The 22,950-nt window shown below is 43.9% G+C and overlaps 1 long non-coding RNA gene across 1 annotated transcript; it reads left to right on the top strand.

Annotated features, from left to right (window-relative positions):
* Positions 1-5,155: 5,155 nt before the first annotated feature.
* Positions 5,156-18,993, top strand: LOC144768634 (uncharacterized). Its single transcript, XR_013598589.1, has 2 exons — positions 5,156-5,213; positions 18,176-18,993. It is a non-coding gene; the product is annotated as an uncharacterized LOC144768634 (long non-coding RNA).
* The last annotated feature ends 3,957 nt before the right edge of the window (positions 18,994-22,950 follow it).

Below are 22,950 nucleotides of genomic sequence, written 5' to 3'. Positions count from 1 at the left end.
GCTGGTCCAACAAGGTATGCCCCCAAGAGTTTTAGGTTCCCCCGCTCCACCAGTACTAGAGTCCTTTTGAGGCGCCTCCTGGCGCAGGAATTGCATGTGGCGGCGTGCTCCGCCGCTAGGGCGTCTGGGCAATGTGGTTTTGGGCCGACCGCCCTCCTCGCACTGCGGCCGCTGGTCTCGGATTGCGGCGGCGGAAGGGAGCGATGGGGCTGCGCTGGTCCCTGGAAGCTGGTCCAACAAGGTATGCCCCCAAGAGTTTTAGGTTCCCCCGCTCCACCGGAGCTAGAGTCCTTTTGAGGCGCCTCCTGGCGCAGGAATTGCGTGTGGTGGCATGCTCCGTCGCTAGGGCGTCTGGGCAATGTGGTTTTGGGTCGACCGCCCCCCTCGCACTGCGGCTGCTGGTCTCGGATTGCGGCGGCGGAAGGGAGCGATGGGGCTGCGCTGGTCCCTGGAAGCTGGTCCAACAAGGTATGCCCCCAAGAGTTTTAGGTTCCCCCGCTCCACCGGTGCTAGAGTCCTTTTGAGGCGCCTCCTGGTGCAGAAATTGTGTGTGGCGGCGTGCTCCGCCGCTAGGGCGTCTGGGCAATGTGGTTTTGGGCCGACCGCCCCCCTCGCACTGCAGCCGCTGGTCTCGGATTGCGGCGGCGGAAGGGAGCGATGGGGCTGCGCTGATCCCTGGAAGCTGGTCCAACAAGGTATGCCCCCAAGAGTTTTAGGTATTCAAAGTGAGTTTGACTTACCATGTAAATTGATGAAGGAAGGCAGAGTGCTGAGGAATTGCTTCTTGTTTTTTTGGGGTCTCAGCAACGCAGACAAATTCTCTTCTGCAGCACTGCCACCTCTGGTCATTCAGTATATTCTGCAGATGGAAAAGTCCACTCTTAGTCCATTAGAACTTGAATATTTTCGAACGTATGCACAGCAATAAAAAAAATGGATTTTCTAAGCTTTGATAATCAGTACTATGGAGACAGTAATATTGTGACAATCCACAGCTTACTAAAAATTAAAATCTCAGTTTTCATGATCAACCTGGCATACATCTCTTAATTCTATGCCTCATTTGCTACCACTCTGTAGCCGTGGGACGGGACTAGATGAGGGCACAGGTGAAGACTGGTGGACAACTGATGTGCATTCCATCCCATCTCTTCCACCGTCTCAGGATACTTGGGAAACCGAGTCCGAAGAATGGTGGAACCAGAAACCGAGAAGAAATCAGGACGGCTCCTTTAACTGGGCCGACGGAGGGGACGGGAACACGCCCCCCTATGATGTGATGTTCGGCGGATTGGCCAAATACCCGGATGAAGAAGGACCGGCGTGTTCCGACACCACAGAGAGTGGAGAGAAGAGAGGAGAGCGTGCTGAGAACGAGGAGGACGGAGCGAGTGCTAGGAGAACGGAACTGGAGGTGAAGAAGCCCTCAGATGCTATGAACTTTTTTAATGACAAGCATGTATATAGCGCATAATCACCATCAGGTCTCTTAGCGCTTTAGAGAGAGTGGCCAAAGACCACTAACAGTTACATAACAGCGCAAGGAAGGGGGATTAGACTGTGTCCAAAGCCTCCATAAACAGGACCATTTTGAGCTGTTTCCTGAAGGGGAGGAGTGCAGGTTCCTTGCAAAGGTGATCAGGCAGTTGATTCCATAGTTGTGGGGGTAGAACAGAGGGCCAAGCGGCAGGCTTTGGATGACCGCAGTATATGACCCTGAATGTAGTTCTCAAGGCGTTCTTTAATAAAGACTGGGGCTTGGCCATAAATTGCTTTATGGGCAAGGCAGAGACCCTTAAATTTTGCTCTCTGCTTAATGGGGAGCCAGTGCAGCTTGCACAGCTTGAGTCCTTCTAGGGAGCCTAAAAATCAGTCAGGCTGTGTCATACAATACCACCTGCAATTTATTGATACGTTTCTGGGGGAGGCCGATGTATAAGGCATTACCGTAGTCTAGTCTAGAGACAATAGTGGCTGACACAATCATCTGTAGTGAGGCGGTTGAAAGGAGGGGGACAAGTTTCCGCAACTGTCTCATGAGACCTATACAAGTTCCAACCATTGTGGTGACTTGGTTGGCCATAGAAAGCTCGGAGTCGATCTTTATGCCCAGGCTTTTTATGACGGGTACTGGTGTGGGGGTGGCACCCAGCTCTTTGGGCCAGAAAAGATCACCCCAGGGATAGTTTTTCATGGGGATGACATGGACTCCTGTTTTGTCAGGGATAATTTTCAGTGAATTGGCTGTCATCCAATTCACTGTGAATCTGAGGATGTTTTGCGCTAGATCATGGGCATGGGCTGTGTTGTCAACCCAGAGGATGAGTTGAGTATCGTCCGAGTAGTTGAAAACTCGGCAGTCCATGAGGGCTAGAGCCGCCACCAGAGGCTGTAGGTACATGTTGAAGAGGAGCGGGGACAGTGCGGGACCCTGGGGGACGCCGCAGGTGAGGGTGCCCCTGTCCGATACCTGCTTACCCAACTGGATCCTCTGGGACCGTCCTGACAGGAAGGATTCCAGCCACCGGTGTGCCAACCCGCAGATGCCCAAGACAGTGATTCAGGCCAGCAGTTGTAAATGGCTGGCTGTATCAAATGCCACTGATAGATCTAATGAAATCAGGGTGCTCGTTTTTTTATTGTCAACCATGATTCTGAGCTCAGCAAGAACAGACAGCATCACTAGCTCAGTACTGTGATGGGTTCTAAAACCCGCCTGTTGAGCTTGGAGTAGCTGGTGCTCCTCCAAGAAGGACGACAGTGTCTTAAGGACATGTTGTTCCACAACTTTCGCCAGGAAGGGGAGCTGAGAGATGGTCCAAGAATTTTTGAGATTAGCAGCTTATGGTTTACAGGGGGTGACTGGCCTCCTTCAGGTTGGAGGGCAAGTAGCCAGTCTCCAAGGAGTTGTTCAGTAAAGTGAAGATCTGCCTTTCTAGCCCGGGAAGGGTCATTCGGAAGATCCTCAGGGAGCAGGGGTATGCAGGAGAGCCCGATTTGGTACAATTATCAGTAGTGTCATTGAGGCAGAATCTAACTTAGGGAAGATGGTAAGTTGCTTGCAGGGGAGGGGAGGGACCGGGTGCTGGACCAGGGAGCCCTGATTGATAGGGGTGTTATCAATCTCAGAGAGGATGTCACTGACCTTATGGAGAAAGAAGGTCTGAAATACGTTGCGGTCTACGAGCGCGGCTGCAGATTTCAGCTAGTTTTGGCTCAGTTCTTACAATATTCTGAAAGTCTCTTTCTGTTTGTTTACCGCAACTGTAATTCTTGCCTCGTAATACTCGCCTTTCCTGATCGTGATGGGATTTTTTATACAAGGTAAGCAAGGTTTTGTAGGTTGTCAGCTTAGCTGGGTCATATGCTTTACGCCACTGCCTCTCGGCTTGGCGGAGACTTTGCTTCCTTTCCCTCAAAGTCTCATTAAACCAGGGGGCCCCCTTGCCCTTATCTCTGACTTTGTCCCTCCGCTCTGGTGCCACTTGATCTATGGCCCAGCGCAGAGTGTCTGTGAAGGCTTCACTCTCCTGGTTGAGATTCCCGTTCTTAAATTTTGAGGGGGAGCCTGAGTAGGGTATCCACTAGGTTATCTGCCTCAATTTTGTTCAAGCTTCGTACCTTTCTCCATCAGGACCCAGGAGCTAATTAGCGAGTAGTCAGACCAGGCACAGGGGCTAATATCTATTAGACTGGCCCATGGTTGTGAGGTCGAGATGTGACCTTTAGTGTGGGTGGGCCCGACAACCAATAGATGGAGCCCTATCAAACTTATTGCTGTCTCTAATTGGCTGACAAGCGTCTCTCTCTGTACTTTATACCAGTGTTTGTTGAAGTTGCCAACCACTAGGAGTCATTGGTACCGTGAGCAGTGGTCAGTAATAATCTCCGAGAAAAAAATCATTGAAACTAGAGGTCATCCGGGGAACGGTACGCAACCAGGAGTAGGAGGCAGGAGGATTTAAATTAGATTTTGACCCCTAGTAAGTCTGCATTTTCAATGCTCTCTGCCACTATTTAGCAACCATTATCCATTATCTTTATATTTAAAGAAAATGGCCACTCCCCCTCCTCTCGTCTTTTCTTGTCTGTTATGCCAGAGGGTGTCTAAGTCCCCCGGGAGGGCTGCAATGATGTCTGGGACTGAGGTGTCGCCTTGCCAGGTTTCTGTAAGCGCCAAGATGTCTATGTCTCCGTCTTGGAGTAGTGAGAAGATTTCAAGGCGGTGCTTCTGTAAAGAGCGCGTGTTAAGAACTGCCACCTTCAGTCCTGGTGGATTGCCGGGTACAGTGTTTTTATAGGGTGCTGGAGGCAGGGTCATAAGTCTGCCCACTCCATTGTTTCTAAGAATTTTTTCGGCTCTCAGTTTATCTACTACATTTCCACCTGTGTGGCTAGGGTCTGTAGTTACGTCGCTGAGTAAATCCGAGATTGAATAGGGGTTCTGGACCCTGGTCGGAGCGGATGGGCGCAGACGGGCTTGCCTTAGAGCGCCAGTGGCACGGCACTACATGCCGTGGCTATTCAGATATTCCCTTCCGCCCGCCAACCAATCAGCTCTGCATTGCAGCAGCTGTTCTCCACCTGAGCACTAGACCGCGTTAGCAGAGCGGAAGTGCTGAGAACTGGGAAGGCGCTATCGGCAAGGAAAAGGTCAGATTACATTTTTACACAAGTGCAATTCAAATGTAAAAACGAGTGCTAATCAATTTTAAAAGCAATTTTAAAAAGCAATTTCTAATTCAATACAGGTTTCTAGCAGCAGGGTAAAGCTAAAACTCCCAAAGTTGTGTCTTAGCTAGGCCTAGTATTATTAGAAGAAGGTGGTAAACTGGTGACTGTGGACCATGGCTGGAAGGAAGTATGAGGAGGATGGCTCCATTTAATTTGGCAACCAAAACCATATTTCCAGTTGCCCACTCTTTTATTTCTTTTCTAAAACTCAGATTCATCAATGGTCTGCCACGCCATTACAGTTTGTCTTGAGGCTTTTCAAAAATTGCCACCAACAAAATGCCTAAACTGATATTTTTAAAAGAAGATACTGTAACCAAATTGTAGTTATGTGTGTGGTTGTATTTAGCTATAAAAAAGATTAATAGGGGGAGGTGTATCTGGCAGGTAAAAAAATGTGTAATGTTTTTCTTGCTGCACGGACCACCAGTGTCAGGGCCAGCAGTGACAGCGCCAGCCAGTCAGCAGATGCGGCAGTGGTAGGGGTGCTGGAATAAAAATGTTTTAGCTGTACTGTTTCTGTATTGTACGTCTTAAGTTAGCATTCACAGCACCATTTTATGTTTAGCCACCATTTTGAGCCATGATCGAAACTAATTTTCCTCTCTGCCTCTGCTGAAAGCAGCTGTGGTAGTTTTCTTTTTCCAAGGTTGGACCTTGTTGTACTATGAATACACTGTTCTTATTAGCACATACCTTTCCCACTAGATAGAGGCCTGCTCCCACCTTTAAAGCAGCAGGCACAGGCAGAATGACCTTGGCATTAAGAAAGCCTCAGGATTGAAACTCATCCTTCTGTACCTGTTTTGTCTGTACCTTCTTTGTCTAGCTGCCTTTCACTGGAAATGTCTAGTCAGGGTGTGTCTTCATTGGTTCTGAATTGTACATAATATATCGCCATGTTTACTGAAGTCAGTCCTTGTGGAGCAATCCCAGGAGACTGGTCAGACTGGACTCCAATCGAGTGTACCTGAATAAATATACTTGTTTTGTATTCTCTACTGTCTGACCTACTCTTCATTTGTATGGAAGGCTGAGAGGTGGTGGCGAGTAACCGTGACCCTAATCGGGTCAATTTCTTCAGAGGGTAACCCGGCGGCAGTGGCGGACGATGGTAAGTCATATTGCTTGCTTATTGACAACTACTTATATACTCACCACAAGTGTGTACTGTTGACTTGTGAACAGTTGAACACACCCCTCTTTAGCATATACAGTGGGAGTTGAGTAATGGCCTCTTCTATCTGCAACTCAGCAGACAAAGTTTCATAAAGATCTGTTACTAGCAGAACTTTGGTGTGCGGGTCCAGGGGACTACCATTCCCGTCATCCCTAGCGGCAGAATGTCGCCAACGACGTGCTCCTGTGCCTGGAGGTGCACAAAAGGCCAGCAAGACTCCCGCAGTGCGGGAAAGCGGAACTTTGGTCTGCGTGCCTGGGGGACCACCATTCCTGGCATTCCTAGTGGTGGAAGGCTGCGAATGAGTTGCTCCTGCGCCTGGAGGTGCACAAAAGGCCGGCAAGACTCCTGCAGTGCGGGACGCGTGCAGGGGTGCCCGGGATGCGCCCGGGCAAAGCCTGGGCCAAGGGTGGGCCCGTCTGCATCTGTCCGCGGCTGAACGAGGTAGGGCATGGCCACCCCCCTTGGTTCAGGGGTTAAGGACTGAATACCTGGATATCTGCCCACTTGTTGAACACTGTTGTTTGGGGATTTATGCAACATTTTAAAAGGACATTCCGGGTTCCCAGTTAGGGGAGAACTCTAAACAAATTGAATACCTAACACAGCAGAAGAGGCAGTGAGATTTTACGATTGACTAATTATTCTACGCCTACCCATTAAAATACTGGTGAGCTTTCTCCCGCAGATGTCAGCAGCAAGTTAGCGGAACTGGTTTCCTATACATGGTCTAACAAAGTTTCCCCAATTTTAATATTTTTAAAGTCTTTGCGGTTCAGCCTCATAGTATCTGATTTTAATAATCGTATTTTACACATTTTAAATGTCCCTATTGATGTTGAGTGATAATTAGTGTCTTTTAACCTAATTTTAACCTATATTTTAATTGTGCATTTGATATATTGTATTTTTGCCGACGAACCTAGCTCATTGCACCTTGCACTTTGCACTTTGCACTGTGTATCTAATCTCTACCTCTTGGTATCTTGCACTTTGCACTTTTCCCACTGTGCATTTTGCAGTGAATCCTGTAACCTGCTTTAGACACTTTATGCTCCCAGTTTTATATATATATATTTAGTATTTGTCTGTCCTGTCTTCTAAGATTGTTTACGATAAGATATTGTTTCTGCTACGAGATGGAAATGGTTAAGCGTAAATTGCATAAATTGATAGCTGACCCTCCACGTGCCGCTATTGTGGCACTCTTGTAGCAATAAAGATTGAATAATTGTTAAAACCACTGTATAACAGATTAGATAAACTGACCGATGAAGTAGCCTAGATTAGTGGTCTGCTAAGGACAGATTAGATAAACTGACCGATGAAGTAGCCTAGATTAGTGGTCTCCTAAGGACCATAAGTGACAGTCTGGGGGAAAAGAAGAACGTAGCAAAGGGGGGACCCATTGAACAGCTACCCCTGGTAATAGCTGCCACTGATAAGGCAATAAGGGCCATATGTATGAAGGTACCCATTTGCGAATCTCAAATAGCGATTTTTAAGAAATCGCTATTTGAGATTCTCAAATTGGTATGTATGTAGAAAATCGCGTTTTTTTTGCGATTTCTTAAAATTCCTTAATTGCGATTAGCAAATTGCGAATCGCAATTAATGCATACTTTCCCATTCATTTTTATGGGCAAGGAGGCCCATAGGAATAAATGGGAAGTTATTCTCAATTTGCAATTCGCAATTTTAGAATCGTAAATTGAGAATAATTTTAAGAGTGCAGGGGTGTCCAAAGGACACCTTGTTGCACCCCCGAAATTTGCATGGGTGCACATGTGGTGCACATACATGCCCTAAGGGCATGTATGTGCTGCACAGTGCACTTTGAAAAATGCAAAAAAGAGCTTTTTTAAAGGAATTCGCAAATTACCACCAACATGAAGTTGGTGGTAATTTGCGATTCCTTAAGGCCAATTTGCATTTTTTTAATGCTTCTTACATTGCATTTAAGGAATCGCAAAATTTCCGATTCTTTAAATGCAATCGCAAAATAAAGAATCTCAAATTTTGCGATTCCTTATTTTGCACACAGATTTGCTTAATACATACCATTAGGCCAAATTGCATTCGCAAACGCCGAAATTCGCAGAATTTCGGCGTTTGCAAATGCAATTTGGCTTGATACATATGGCCCTTAATATGGCAACTGGCAGAAATATAGGCTGGGGACCCGGTGACACAGTACCCATAGGGAGTATAAACGGAAGTAATGAGCCAGTAAAGGAGCTGACAGCAATATTGTATAAGGAGCTGATAGCAATATTGTATATTTCCTTGCAGACCTACATAGGGATCTATCTGCCACCGTGCGCTATGATCAACAGGGCAATTGCACTGGAGGAATACGTATTACAAATGGTGTCAGGCAGGGGTGCATTCTGGCCCCTTTATTGTTTACCCTTTACATTAATAGTTTGGACTTTGCATTATGTGATTCGTGTAAAGACATCCCGCGTGTTGGGCAACGCCTGATCCCGGCACTACTCTACGCAGATGATGCCGCTCTTTTAGCACAAACTGCAGTGGGCCTACAATCACTTTTAAACTCCTTTGCGGCCTTTATGAAATCATTGGACCTTAGTGTCAACTTCTCCAAATCACACATAATGGGAATTGGTCCAAAGACCACAAGGGATAAAACTTTTCATTGTGAAGGAAACGTGTTGTCTAAGGTTTCCACCTTCTCGTATTTAGGAATCAAATTTGACGATCAAGCTCTTGGGCTCCTCAAATTTTAGCAAAAAGCAACGTTTTAGCGAGATCGACTTCTGCTGTTTTGGGCTTTGCACGTAATTTGGGGGCAAGACCCATGCAAGCCCTCTTGAAAATATACGGTGCAAAATGCGTCTCCCTCGCAATGTACGGTGCTGATATTTGTGGAATCAGGAATGTGAAAGTAATCCAGGCGGTGTAGGATAAGTTTCTCAGGAAAATTTTATGTGTTCCACAATCCACAGCTGGTTATATTGTCCATCAGGAGTGTGGTGCTAGTTTTGTGGAGGATCAAATTACTATGACACCTCTTTTAAAATGGATCTCGACCTGGCTGAACCCAGAACTGGGGCTAAACCAGGAAATCTTTAAAGATTATTTAGCTCTTGACCACGGGAATCCTATCCCATGGCTCAGATATGTCTATAATAATACAGTGTCATTGGGCCGTCCTGAGTTATATAATTCACCCGAGAAGCTGTCGAAGGGGGATATTAAATGGGTCAAGGATTCATATCTCTCAATGGCTGCTATAGCCAGAGAAGATAGGGAGCTGGTTAAGCCGACGGTAAGAGCCCATCAATTGAGAAAAACAGTTTTGACCATTTAACCATATCTGGTTATTGTCATAATCCTCAATCACCGATTTTTACTGATCAGATTTAGGTTGAACCAAGTCCATTTCCTGCTTACAGAGTCTCCGGGATGGAAGAGGGTGGAAGATCTGGGGGTTTGTCCGTGTCATAACTCTTCCACTCAGGATACAATGCATTTTATTCTTTTCTGCAAGCACTTTACCGTCATCAGGAAGCTTTTCATCCTCCCAATCAGTGTTCCCCCTAACGTGCGCGCCTGCGCTTCCGCGCACCTTTAAGGCACCGAGCGCGCAGTGTCCCCAATGAAGCACGCACAAGTTCTTACCGCCGCCCGCTTTTAAAATGCGAGCGGCGAAAATCGGCAATTTACCGGTTGCCTAAGGCCTTTGGGAAAGTGTTCCTGTTAATCACAGCGCCCGTCATGCGCTGTGATTAACAGGAATATTTTCACAATGGCCCGCAATCAGCACCCAGCAGCGCTGTATTTAGAAAAGAATTGAAGCAAGTCTGAAAGCACGACATGTAAAGCACACGTCGTGCTTTCAGACTTGCTTCATTTCTTTTCTAAATACAGCACTGCTGGGTGCTGATTGTGGGCCATTGTGAAAATATTCCTGTTAATCTCAGCGCCCGTCATGCGCTGCAATTAACAGGAATATTTTCACAATGGCCCACAATCGTCGTGCTTTCAGACTGGTGGTGGCGAGATGAGGTTTCAAGGCCGATTGTGAAAAGCGAGTACTGAAAAGTGAACTTTACTACACAGCTAAGCAGGGGGGTTCTTTGAATCTGCACAGTCCAAGCAGGGGGTTCTTGGAATCTCCAGTAAAGTTCACTTTGCAATTTTTGCTAGGGCAGGCTGCTACTACTTCGTCCATAGTTCTGTTATCCTTATTTGAGGTTTCTAGCTGTTCCAGTGTCTTTGATGAAGTTTTGAACTGACGCTGGCTGTTATGTTTTGTCGGTCGTTTCCTGCATGCAAGCTTGATGTGTCGGTTTACGATTCAGAAGCTGTTGGATCCCAGAGGGTAGTTGCCTCCCCCTGTTTCTCACTTGTGTTCTCCTCTGCATGGTCTAGTACCTGGCCACTTTAAAGTCCCCCATTGAATTTATTGCTGTATTTAACGCGGAATTCCCCTCTTGTGTCATACCCCAGTGTCACCTTGTGACGCCTTCAGGCCAGTCCGGCTTTGTAAACAGTACTTTTTGGCAAATTAGCACTTTAAGAGAGATGCTTATAATCAGAAATATAAAAGGGCATGTATTCACTGTCCCAGGGTGCCTGTCTGCTGCTAAGTGAGGGTGCTCTCCTATAAATAGTATTTCACCCCTGGGGAGAAGTGCTGGTACCCTCCCCTTCTTAATGAAGTGAAGCTACTCAGAACCTGCCGCTTTAAGGTTCAGTTTATAAGAGGAAACCAAGCGACAAGGATTAGGTTGGTCAGCCCCTGGGCGGGCTGACAGTATCACTTGGGATATGGAATCTATTTATCTATCTATTTTGTGGCCCCTTGTACTAAATATCTGTGGTTTCTAAAATGAGATTTTCCCACCTGCAATCTGTCAGTGGGCTGTCTACCTTTAGACCATTTGCAATTAGCAGACACTATTTTGCATACATCAATGGGGCTTTGGTACCCACCAGATTCTTTTATGTATATGCAGTGGAATACAGTTTCTGACAGAATATTCCAGTGCATTCTGGGAGTTGAAGTCTCAATTTACAATGGATTGATATGGATTGCAGCACACTAGTGGCAGGTAGCCCCAGTTATTTGCCACCTCAAACCAGACAAGGGTTAACATCCAGCAGCAGTTTGTATTCTGAGACCTGTAGTTTAAAGTTTCCATGGTTAGTTTGCGCCTACACATCCCAGCATACATAGGTTTTGTAAAAGCACTGGCAGGACCTCCTCGCGGTCAAGTCACCTGGTAGCTGGGTTGCGTTTGCCAGCTTCCATAAAAAATTCTTCGAAATGGTCCCATATTAAGATTATTTAAACTCGTTTTTAGCCAACAGTGCTTAGCATGCTGGAGCCTTTTAGCTAATACTTGGCTGATAAAAGCGAAAGTCCCAGAGATGCAGAATCCTTCGACCCATGTTATACAAAGTTCCTGACAGGATATGACGCATCTTGCACCTCATTGTGAATCAGTGGTACAATCGGACAGGACTCCAAACAGACCAATCTTCACATAGCTACATTAACAGACTACCACGGCTGCAATGATCGAGAAATAGACGTAAAAATATGCGGAAATATCGCCCAGGCCCACGAAAGCGCTACGACTCTTCTGTGAGCAATGGTATTTCTCCTGACCACATACATATCTGTATAAAAATAAGCGCTTTGAAAGATCCCCCCAGTATTGTCATCCCACTCAAAGCCCTGGTCTACACGCGCAGTCAGGTTCTTGGCGCACATAGCCTTGGCTGCAGCGCACAGAGACCTTACTCTGCCGCACACAGAGTAAAATAATTATACGGAACATTGCTCCCAATCCTAGCCAATAAAGGCTTTTCTCAGGCGAAGCCTGCACTTCTATATCTCCAGCTACTATCAAATGTGTGGGAAATTTTTAATGTTGCGAGTTTCCTCACCGCGGCCGTAGGAATGATGAGAAAATTAAGGCTAAGATTAACTGGCCCAAATGCACTTAACTGAATCAAATAAATGACAGTAACGCCATTGTTCAGTAATATGGTTTGATGAGATTCGCACAACACGAACTTGGTTATATTGCACAGTGTCTTATATTTCATGTAAATTGCTACTATTTTTAACTTGTAAATAATGGTTTTATAATTTTTGTACAAAAATATAGTATGCTTTTATGGTTTTAAAACAAACCGAATAAAGTACTTTGACTGACTGACTGAGTCAGTAAATCACTTTCAACCAAGTAATCAGACACTGAATAACCAACTATGCCAAACCAGAGGGTATAGGCCCGAGTTGAATCGATCGGCTACAAAATATATAAAGCTAAGAGAAGATGGGGCTTTTAAGGTAAGAGTTGGAGGATCCATAAACTTACCACCGGAATGCTGCCCGTATGTGTGTCAGTCATGGTGAATGTGCCCCTGTTGCAGCTGGAACAAAGGGAACCACACGATACCCTAAAAAACGAAGTGGTTCACTGGCTAGATAAGAACTGTGGATATCCAGTGGCAGGAGCAAGCCAGATAATCCTAACAAGAAACCCCAGGCTAAAAGTCTCAAAGGAGATTCCATAATCATTAATTTTGGAAACCCAAGCAGGGCAAGAAACACCCTAAATAAAGCAGTCCCACCATTGCACTTTGAACAAAATGTGTCATTACAACCCCTTGGCTTCTTTTACAGACATTTAAGGTTTGTACCCAATAGGGAAGTTGAACGAGGCCATTCTAGTATAAACCCTGTTTTGCCAATTCATTCCCAATATACATTACCAGTGTCAAACAGATATCAAGCCCTGAGTACTTTGCAAGAAAATGATCGACATAGCAATGCCCTTTTATCCAATGTGGAGTATGACTCTACTGGAGACTGGTTAACTGAATATGGAGCTGGTGTGACGATGGCCAATAATTTATTGGTAAATATGCCCAAAGCTCTTTCGAATGTTAAGAGTTTACATGAAGAGGCTGAGACTCTATATACTAGTAGGGATGAAGAAAGAAAATGTGAATATTTTAGCAATAAATCAGGGAAAATATTAATAATGGCTATACAGTTGTTACGTGAAACATAGCTGGTCTATTGCGCTAAAAGGACTCACTAGGATGGATAGATTTTATTAATGATCATGATATAATCTGTATGGAAGAAACCTGGTGTACAGATCATGTTTACATAGAAAGGTTCACCTCACATGGTTTACTGGCAGTACCTTCCCCTGCAGGTAGAGCGAGAGTAGGGCTTTGATTCTAATGTTGAATAAACTCCCAGTTGTCAAAAGATCACAATTGGAGAACACTCACAGATTCTGTGGTTGCACTGTAAAGATGGCAGGGATGTGATCATGGTCAATTTTTATAATAATCTGTTCGATTCAACCTGCATTTATGTTGCATTTGAGCTAGAGAAAGTGCTTGAGAATCTGATATGTCCGATCAATACTAATTTTGTAATTATATGGGTTGGGGACTTTAATATGCAAATATGCCCATTGTCTATGACCAAAGTCTGTGGGTACAAGAGTGATGAAGGTGACGACTGTTTACATTTTCCACACAATAATTATGGGGGACCATTAAAGACCATGATGGCGAAATATGACCTTGATTTGTTACAATGTGCCTGTGACACTAATGGTGGTTTAATACCAACTTTTATAGGCAGGAATGCAACCTCTGTCATTGATCATGTGCTAATTTCTACAAGTATTATTTACATGCGTTCTACTCCAAGGACGGGACAGTTAGCACTTAGCGACCATAATTGTATCAATATGTCAACATTGACATGGGGCAACAAAACTGTACTAGAAGAAGATATTATTGTTTTCATTGCCCCCACTAGACCGAATGGAACACAAATCAAATGGGTGTGGGTCGACCGGATAAAAGTATTACATAACATTGTTGTAAAATGAGGAACAGAGATTTCCTACTGCGTTAATGGGGATGCTAACCCTACTAAGATGTTAACTAACTTCAGCAAAATTAATAGCATTATTGAAGAGATATTGACTGTTCTACCTAGGGAAAAATCTATACACACAGGATGGTTCGATCATACTTGTACTCAAGCCTCTAAACAACTGAAACAGGCTCTTAATAATGAAACTAGGAACACCAAATTAATTAAATACTTAAGATTTAATTACAAATCAGCCCTTAAAATAAGGAAAAGAGCGTTACAGGAGTTAGGGAAGGATACATTATCATTGGCAGCATACACATCAAATAATAAGGTGTTTTCGGAAACTGTCAATTTGCCCTTTTTAAAAAGTGACTTGTTCCCAGAATTACTATCCCATGTTTACTGTGAAGCATGGGTGACACATTTCACTAATATTTTTAACCCACCAGATCATGCAGTAACTAGACCCCAAAGTTTCACACAGTACAAGTGGCCTGTATACCCCTAAATATTACAATTGATGAGGTCAAGGCAGGATTGAATGGAAGTAGGGGAGAGAAAGCACCGGGCCCAGATGGGGTCCCAGTGGACGTTTATAAAACAGCTATAGAACTATGGGGACCTGTTCTTACCAGAGTGTTTTACTTTGCAGTGACAGAGGGCACAGCACCTACATGGGGCAAATCTGTAATTATACCTATTTTTAAAAAGGGGAATAATTTGGAAGATAAAAATTACCGTAACATTTCACTCTTAGACTCATCAGTAAAAGTGATGAGCAAAGTGATATTGGCAAGATTGGAAGAGTGGGTCACTGAGAATGAGATTTTATCACCAGTGCAATATGGTTTTAGAAAAGGGCTAGGAACAATAGAGCAAAGTATGAATTTAGAGCTTTTAATAGATAAATATACGTGTGCAAAGCAGGGGAGTTTATATTTATGTTTTGCCGACCTCAGGAGTGCTTTTGATCTTGTTGATCATGCCATCCTGTGGCAACTTTGCTTAACATTGGAGCTCCTGAACCCATTATCTTTTTCCTCTCTAGGTTATATGAGAGATTGTCATGCAAAGTTTGTTATGGGCAGCGTGGTGAGTGCACCCCAAATTTTGGGGTTAAAAGAGTTATTCTCCAAAGCTGTGTTTTAGCACCACTGCTTTTTGCATTATTTATAAATGAGGTTGACAAAGCTCTTCAGTCGGTGTAGGTGGATGTACCCCAAATTGCAGGAATTCCTATACCGGTTCTGCTTTATGCAGACACCACTGTGCTTCTGTCCAGAACTCAGGTTGGACTACACCGATTAATGGACAGGCTTAGAACTTTTATTGTTAGCAGGAAGCTGTTGATCGACAAATTAAAACCTTTTACAATAATATGTGGTCCTAAACCTAAAAAATATAAAACCTTTTTTATTGCTAGTACTAGAGTGGAAACCGTTAATAATTGCTGAAACTTGGGAATAACTTATTCAGACAAGGGGGAACTTGTCACATGAACTAATTAACCTCCGTTCAAAGATGCTAAAGAGTGCACATGGGGTCTTTCGATTTTCAACTAAATTGGGAGACCGTCGTATAAAGGACATGTTAGATATATAAGGCCAGATGTGCTTCCATTGCTTTGTACGGCGCAGGGGTGTGGGGACATAACTGTAGTCAGACTTTACAACAAGAAGAAAACTCTTTCCTAAAACACCTTCTATGCCTACCTTTTTTACGGAGTTTTACCTTCTTCTGCATCCACAGAGATAATGCATCAAGAAGTAGGAATACATTATCTATCAGACTTAATTGCCATGTGACCATTAATGCTTTGGAGATCTATTTGGGAAAAGGATGAGACAAAATGTACTCAAACAATCATTAAGGATTTTGGATAACAGTTCACGTACTCCTTGGTTAAAATATATCATTGACCTATATAATGAATTATTTAAAATTAAGATCAATGAAACTCCTAAACACGTGATATCCTTATCGCAACAGGAAATAAAGGATAGTTTATTAGCCCATAAAAACTAGATCCGCATGAGAATAGTAGGGAAGCAAACTACATATATATTTAATAAAACAATTGAATACAGAAGCAAGCTGTTTTCAAGACATTTGCCTATTGTTTCTAAGCCCTCACTTCGTTTTGTATGAACAAGATTGAGATTAGGAATAGCACATCATTTAGTTGCGTACCCTGTCATGAAAACGCGGCCTATATCTTTGTGCCCTTGTGATGATCAATCCAAACAGAGCACCATGCATGTTTTGCTCTTTTGTGACTTCTATTAGTTTCTTAGATGTTTTTATTTAAAGCCATTGTTTAAAAAATATGAAGTGAGAACAACCCATACTGCTATGAAACTACTTGCTATATGAAATGATCCAGGGATTTGTTTTTATGTTGCGTCGTATATTCAAAAGTCAGTTTATGTGAAAAAAGGCATTGTCACAATTAACTGATTTTACATGTATATAACTGGATTGTTTATGTGTGGTTGAAATTTGTTTGTTAGAAATTACATTTATTTAAATACTTGTTATTACTTTTCTGGTTGTTGTACATACGGAATAAAGCTTGCTGAATTGCACCTGTTACTATGATGGGTTAATAGAAAAGAGAAAGAAGGATGGAAGGATGGAAGGAGAAAGCATGGGTGAAATGTAATATGATTGGAAGAGAAGGATGTGTGAGTGAAAGGATGCATATAGGTGGCTAATAGGATTCATGGGTAGGTGAAGGATGGATGAAAGGGTATATGGTGAAAGGATGCCTGCCTGGGTGGGTGAAAGTGTATGGTTCACAGGATGCCTGCCTGGGTGGGAGAAAGGAATCCTTGTGTGGGTTTGATGGATGAAAAGATGCATGGGTGGGTAAATGTATGTTGGTGAAAGGCTCGTTGAGACTAAGTGCTATGTTTGGATGGATGGATATATGGATGGATGGATGGTTTTTAATGGAGAAGACTGCAATGAGAGAATGTAAAACTTAAACACGAGTAGCAAAGCCAAGGGTGAAGAATAATAATACAAGAAGAACAATGCAATGATGAATAGAAGATCCTTTGAATAAAAAAGAAATAAGGGACTAGGGTCTTCTCTGTAGTGGCATTCTTCTGACCTTTACTTGCTTGGAATGGTTTCATCAAGGCTTTGATTCAAAGAGTTGCGGTGGTGTTTCAGACTACTCCCTTGGCTCATAGTAGTTTTCAAGTGTGACATAATATAAATTCCTACCTACCCACCCATCATCAATCTCCTCCCTCCTTACCCATGGCATTTTGCCATCGACACCCATGGTGACCTATCAGCTGCATGGTTACATCGGCAGCATTGCATTGTTGACTGTGCAATGTGCGTCTCTCTCAGTTAATGTGTAGACCCATTCGCAAATTTCACGACAGTGTGAAAAATAGTTGTGTTTTCCTTCACTCCCAGTGCCCACTCAGTCACTTCCTGGAACATAACTCCTGTCCTAAATTCCTTCTGTCTCAGCTGCCTGTAAAATGTGAAAAAAACATTCTTTGCATGCTCCACATTCCTCTGGCCAAGTGATATACTTTATGATGGCTTCCATAACGGATTACGTCTGTTCACATTTTTCCCTTTCGATAATTGCCGTACAAAGTGACTCACTACTAACAAAAGCTTAGGCACTTGATGATGAATATCATTGAAATGTCTACCTACCTGACCTAATCCCTCTAACTTACCCGCAGTAGAGCAAGTCATTCTTTTCCTTACTGCCAAGCAAATCTATTTTGTTGGAAAAAAGTAATGTCAAAGTGTGGTGACGGAGGGTGAGGCGAGGGAGTAAAGTGGAACTAAGAGTAAATGTTTTTGAATTTTGCGAATGGGATAGTCTGTGACGAATGTGCCAAATAAATGTGTCCTTTAATCCTTATCCTGTACTGTAGTGCATTGCTTTTCCCACAGTCTACTTAGGAGTAGACAGTAGGATGTCTGTCTGCAGGACTGTTTTTATATAGTACCTCACACAATCTATATATTTCATTGTATCTATTCATCTGCCTTGTAGTCAGGGTGAAATTTAAAGGCTTTTAACAGAGTGCGGACATAATAGGAATAAGATAAATTGTCTAGTACAGCCCCCCACTCAGACAGAAGCAAGTAGCAAAGTAACCCAAGTATGTCCAGGGCACCAGCTGAGCTACCATGCCTACATTAATTTAGCACAACAAGAGAGAGAAGAATACTTGTGTGCTCCATAGTGTAAAATGCATGAAAATCTTATCACATCAAAATCGAATGCCCCAAGGATACCAGCAAATGTACTGCTACTGTGCCACTATATAATTTTATGAGTTTTGCTAAGAAATGTGTTTACATTTTGTCTTTTTTCTCTCTTGATCTAGCTACTCCTGCTGATTCGACTCTTAACAGGCAGGAAATAGCAGCCCAGAACCGAAAGAGGAAGGTGGAGGTCATCAGGGTTAAATACCAGAGTGCTGGTGGTCCTGAAGGAAGAAGCGGCAGCAGCAGCTGCAGATGCCCTGGGCCCCAGCCAGACCCCAGTGCCTCCAGTACACCATTGCCGCGGTCCAATGGCAGCCACCATTCTACCACTGCTACTCCCCACTAATTCAGTGCATTTCAGCACCAATTATGCAGAGGCTGGCACGCATGGAAGCCAGGAAAGAGGAACGGATGGAGAGGCACATGAACACAATGAAGAAGCTCTCAGACCTCTGTTAGTGCCTTCTTCTGCCCATTTTGTAATCCTTTTTTTGGTGGATGGGACCTGTTGTGGGTAGAGGGTGGGAATGTTGAAGTTGGGGCATTTTTGGGATTTTCTTCAAGGACAATTTTGTTTTTTGACTTTATTTGGACACTACTTCGGACACTAGTTGTGGACAGGGAGAGTGGTGGGCCAGTTATTAGTGGAATACAATTTTTATAGTTTGACATTATGATTGGAATTTTTTTGGGGGTGTTACTGTTTTGCTTTCGCTGCTGCCTTTACAGCCGCCAGTTTTTAAAATTTGCAGATAGTGTAACAACAAAAGAGTTATGCGGTACCCTTCCCTGTCCTACTACTCTCTCCTCCTAGTATCTACAGTTTGCAAATATATTATCACCTATGGACTCAGAGGGGGGGGGGATTTCCATTGTTTATAGATTGCAGTTCAACAATCAACCATAGTTGTCTTACCTGATTAAATGAATCGAAGGCTGCTTGGTTTTGCAAGGTGCCATGGTGGTGGTAGTTGGAGAATGCTAGCACACTAACAGTGAAGGCATCAGAAGCGAGGCCGTATTCCCCCCTAGACTAACTATGACTGTAGCATAAGGACTATTCATGACGGGGAACTAACCAAATTGAAATAAAAACTGAGTTAATGTTATTATATGCACGTTTAAAAAACAAATTAGACTGTCACCAAACTAAACTACTAGTACACACAAAATATGATAAGGAATGCAAAATTAAATTAGTCAGAACAATGGTGAACTAGTAAAAGTTACAAATTGTAGATGGCTCAAACTACCAAGTGGACAAGAGTAAGCTTTGACGGAGTCTCGAAAGTAGTTGGGGAAACATGGCGCCTGCTAGCTAAGCGCCGGCGCGCGTCCAAGTTCTGCATTCCCCTACCTTCCGCCACCGAAGGACCGCATGATTCTGGGCTGATCGTGCATTGTTGGAGGAGAGCCTAGAAAACATTAAAACCTTCCCTCGTCAACGGTAAGGTGTGGCATGGTCTGCTGTATGTGTCCATGTCCTCCGAGCCCCCTGCTCTTGCTGTGCTGGAATAGAGCCGCCCTGGAGCTGCGACGCGGTCACTGAGCGGCGGCTCGCGGTTTCCTCCGGGGGAGCTCAGGCAGCGTTAGCACAGGAGGAATTGGAGCCTACCTCCAGCACGGTGAGCCTGTATCCACAAAAGCCAAACCTGGTAAGATTTATGATTTTTCCACAGGCAAGGCGGATAGCCAGGATGAAGGAGGCGGCTGGGGAACTAAACAGAGCGTCGAGGCTGAGGCCGGTGAGAGTGACCGTATTTCTCTGTTAGAGAGTCCTTGTGTCAATTCCCCTGTTAAAGCCCTGAGGTCTGGAGGTACCACAGCGAAGCCAACTACACATAGAGGAGGGGGGAAAAAGAAAGAAAAGTGTGAAAAACGCACACATAAGAGGCTGCTGGACAGTTCTGATTGTGGGATGGAAGGACTCGTTGGGGTCCTAGGAAGTGCCATCAGTACACCAGAACTTGGTTCGAAAGGGGGTCAGCAGTGGGAAGAGTCCCAAGAGGGGTGCGATACTGCCTCCAGAATTTCCCAGTGAAAGGGAGGAGTGTTAAAGGAGCGAGAAGCAAGGGCTCTGTTAATGCCTCTTATAGGGCTATTGTTGTTCGGGTTACCCCCTATCTCTGCTCTTTTTTTAGAGTGCAACCCCAGATATTAAATGTCACAAGCCAAGAGGCATCCACTGAACAGGGCTGTATTCCTGCCCTATGAAAAAACCATAGTGGTTCTCCCCCACCTCTTTCAGGATGGCTAATCCTGCTAGTCCAACTTTGGGGCTACTTATCGCATCTTCTATTTCCACCTCTGCTACCACAGCTACTATACCTAATCTTGCTGCCCTCTCCACGACGCATGGTGTGGCATTATCTTCAATTCCAACTAGTATGATAACTATCCCCGAGGTCTTACCAGCGCCCAACATACCTATTAAAATCATTTCCGAGGTTGCTACTCTGGCTGTTTGTGAACAGGGAGGAGGAAAAGGCGCGGAAGATAATTCAATAGCGGCCCTCTTTCTCTCAATAAAAAATTACATAAAACAGGGGTTTGCTTTCTCCGCAGCGAATCAGGCTGAGATTAGAGCATCATGCGACGCTCTGGAAAAGAAAGTGGACTGACTGAATGAAAGGACTGAGAATTTAGAGGGCTCTGTGGAACACCTTAATGCTAATCTAGGGTCCGCTGAGGTCAAAATCCAAGCCTTGCGCAGGGATGGTGATGTCTTGAGAGAGAGACTTGAGTCACTTGAAAACAACTCACGTAGGAATAACCCACGCCTCCTTAACATACCGGAGGGGAAGGAGGGGAGCGACCTAAAGACATATATTGTGGCATTGCTTAAGGACTCCCTGAATCTCGAAGAATCAGTACGGTTCCCAGAAAACAGACATCCAGAGGATCCACAGGGATCCATTTCGGTTGAACCCCGGCAGGGCTAAACCAAGGAAGATCCTCATAAACGTCCTTACCTATGCAGTAAAGGGGAAGATTTTGAACTTGGCACTTGAGGCGAAATCATCAAAGGCGCCAGACTTCACGTATGAGATGCGTTTGGATCTGTCTAAAGTGACCTTGGAGCGTCATTGGGAACTGGGCCAGAGAATGGACAAGTTTAGATCATTGGGGGCCACAGTGCAGCTGAGATTCCCTGCTTTTCTTAGAATCATGCCCAATAACAAAATGTTTAACATTAGATCCCCGTACGAGGCTGATGAGCTACTGGAATCCATAAGTAGTCGTGAGAAAGAATGATTGGAACTTTCTGAGCAAATAAGTAATTAGTGTAGTTTGGTCCTATGTTTTTCCCCTTTCTTTGTTTTTTTCAAGCCTTAACTGCCCTTATCTACCCTTACTTAGGGGGGTGGAGAAGGGAAAAAAAAAGATGAAGCGAGAGAGAGGGAAAAAAGGGAAGGAAAAAAATAAGCACAACAAAATTGGTAGAAACAAAATACACACAATACACATAATACACACAATAAAAAGGCTGAAGGGAAAGGAAGAAAGGATAGAAAGGAAAAAGAGGGGAATAGGAAGATATAAAACCCTGTAAGGCTTGAAAACCCAATGTTAAAAGCGTTGGGGGATTGTAGTCTTTGAAATTTTTGTTGCTACAAATTCAGTTATGTTTCAGTCTTGTTTTTATCTATATTCCTAGTTCTAGATAGCCCTATATAACACATTTTTAGAGGTGGGGAAGGGAGGGGTCAGCAGAAGCAGGGGGACGCGAAGGTGGCCTTTCATCAGAACATAGCAATAAGGGATGGGTTTTCCAAGGATGGGGGGGGGGGGGACTGGGAATATGAGTATAACATTTCCTCATTTGTCGATACTCCATTGCGATTTTATCTGTTTCCACTTCCGCAGGGAGACAATGCAGAAGCTGCTTGTTCTCCACAAAAGTAGGCTAAAATCAGGTTGGGCCTGGCCCAGTGGGATGGCCTTTAAGGTTGTAACGAAAAATCCATCATGACTTTGATACAATTTCTGTCCTGGAATGTAAATGGCCTCCGCACGTAGAGCAGAAGAGCTAGAATTTTACAGTATTTAAAAGATTCTCCGGCGCAGGTCATTGCCATCCAGGAATCACATCTATTAAAGGCAGAGCTATCTGAAATCTTAAAAAAACAGAAGTTGGTAGATGCTTTTGTTTGTACTGACCAATCAGCTAATATAAGAGGGGTGACGGTTCTATTAAAAAAAAAGCTAAGGCGCAAATATTAGAATACAGGGAGGATTCTAGTGGAAGATGGCTTATATTAAAAACACTACTGTGGGATCTATCTATCACTTTGGTGGTCTATTACGGGCCTAACCAAGATGATTCCTCCTGTTTGGATACCATTCGCAACCATCTGATTGATTTCCCTGATCCTATTATCTGGGTAGGAGACTTCAATATCGTCCTAAATCCTGCTTTAGATAAATCACCTAAGTCACGAACAGCAGTTTCCTCTAAATTACATCAAGCTCTTTTGAGTATAATGAGCCAGATGGGTCTTTCAGATGTCTGGATAGAGCATGCAGGAGATCAGCCGGGGTTTTCGTTTATTAACCTTAAATACCATCACAAATCTAGGATTGATTATGCACTGTTTAGTTACATCTTAAGGGACCTGATCAAATCCATAGATTATCTTCTTTCCCACTTGTCGGACCACTGTGCACTAGTTTTTACCCTATCTCTAACACAGCAACAACAATTTAGATCATGGTCTTTTGGCCACACCATTCTACTAGTGGAGGAGGAGATACATTTTCTCAATCTTGAGACTATTCAGTTTCTCAAGAGAAATTTAGATTCATCTAGTATATCGGTTGTGTGGGACACCCTGAAAGCCTTTTGGAGAGGCTGGATTACCAATCGTGTCTCCTATAGGAAAAAGAAATTTAG

The sequence above is a fragment of the Lissotriton helveticus genome, chromosome 7 (genome assembly GCF_964261635.1).
Source record: "Lissotriton helveticus chromosome 7, aLisHel1.1, whole genome shotgun sequence".
Taxonomy (NCBI): Eukaryota; Metazoa; Chordata; class Amphibia; order Caudata; family Salamandridae; genus Lissotriton; species Lissotriton helveticus.
Note: the sequence above shows the minus strand (reverse complement) of the source record. Positions and strands in the feature narration are given on the sequence as shown.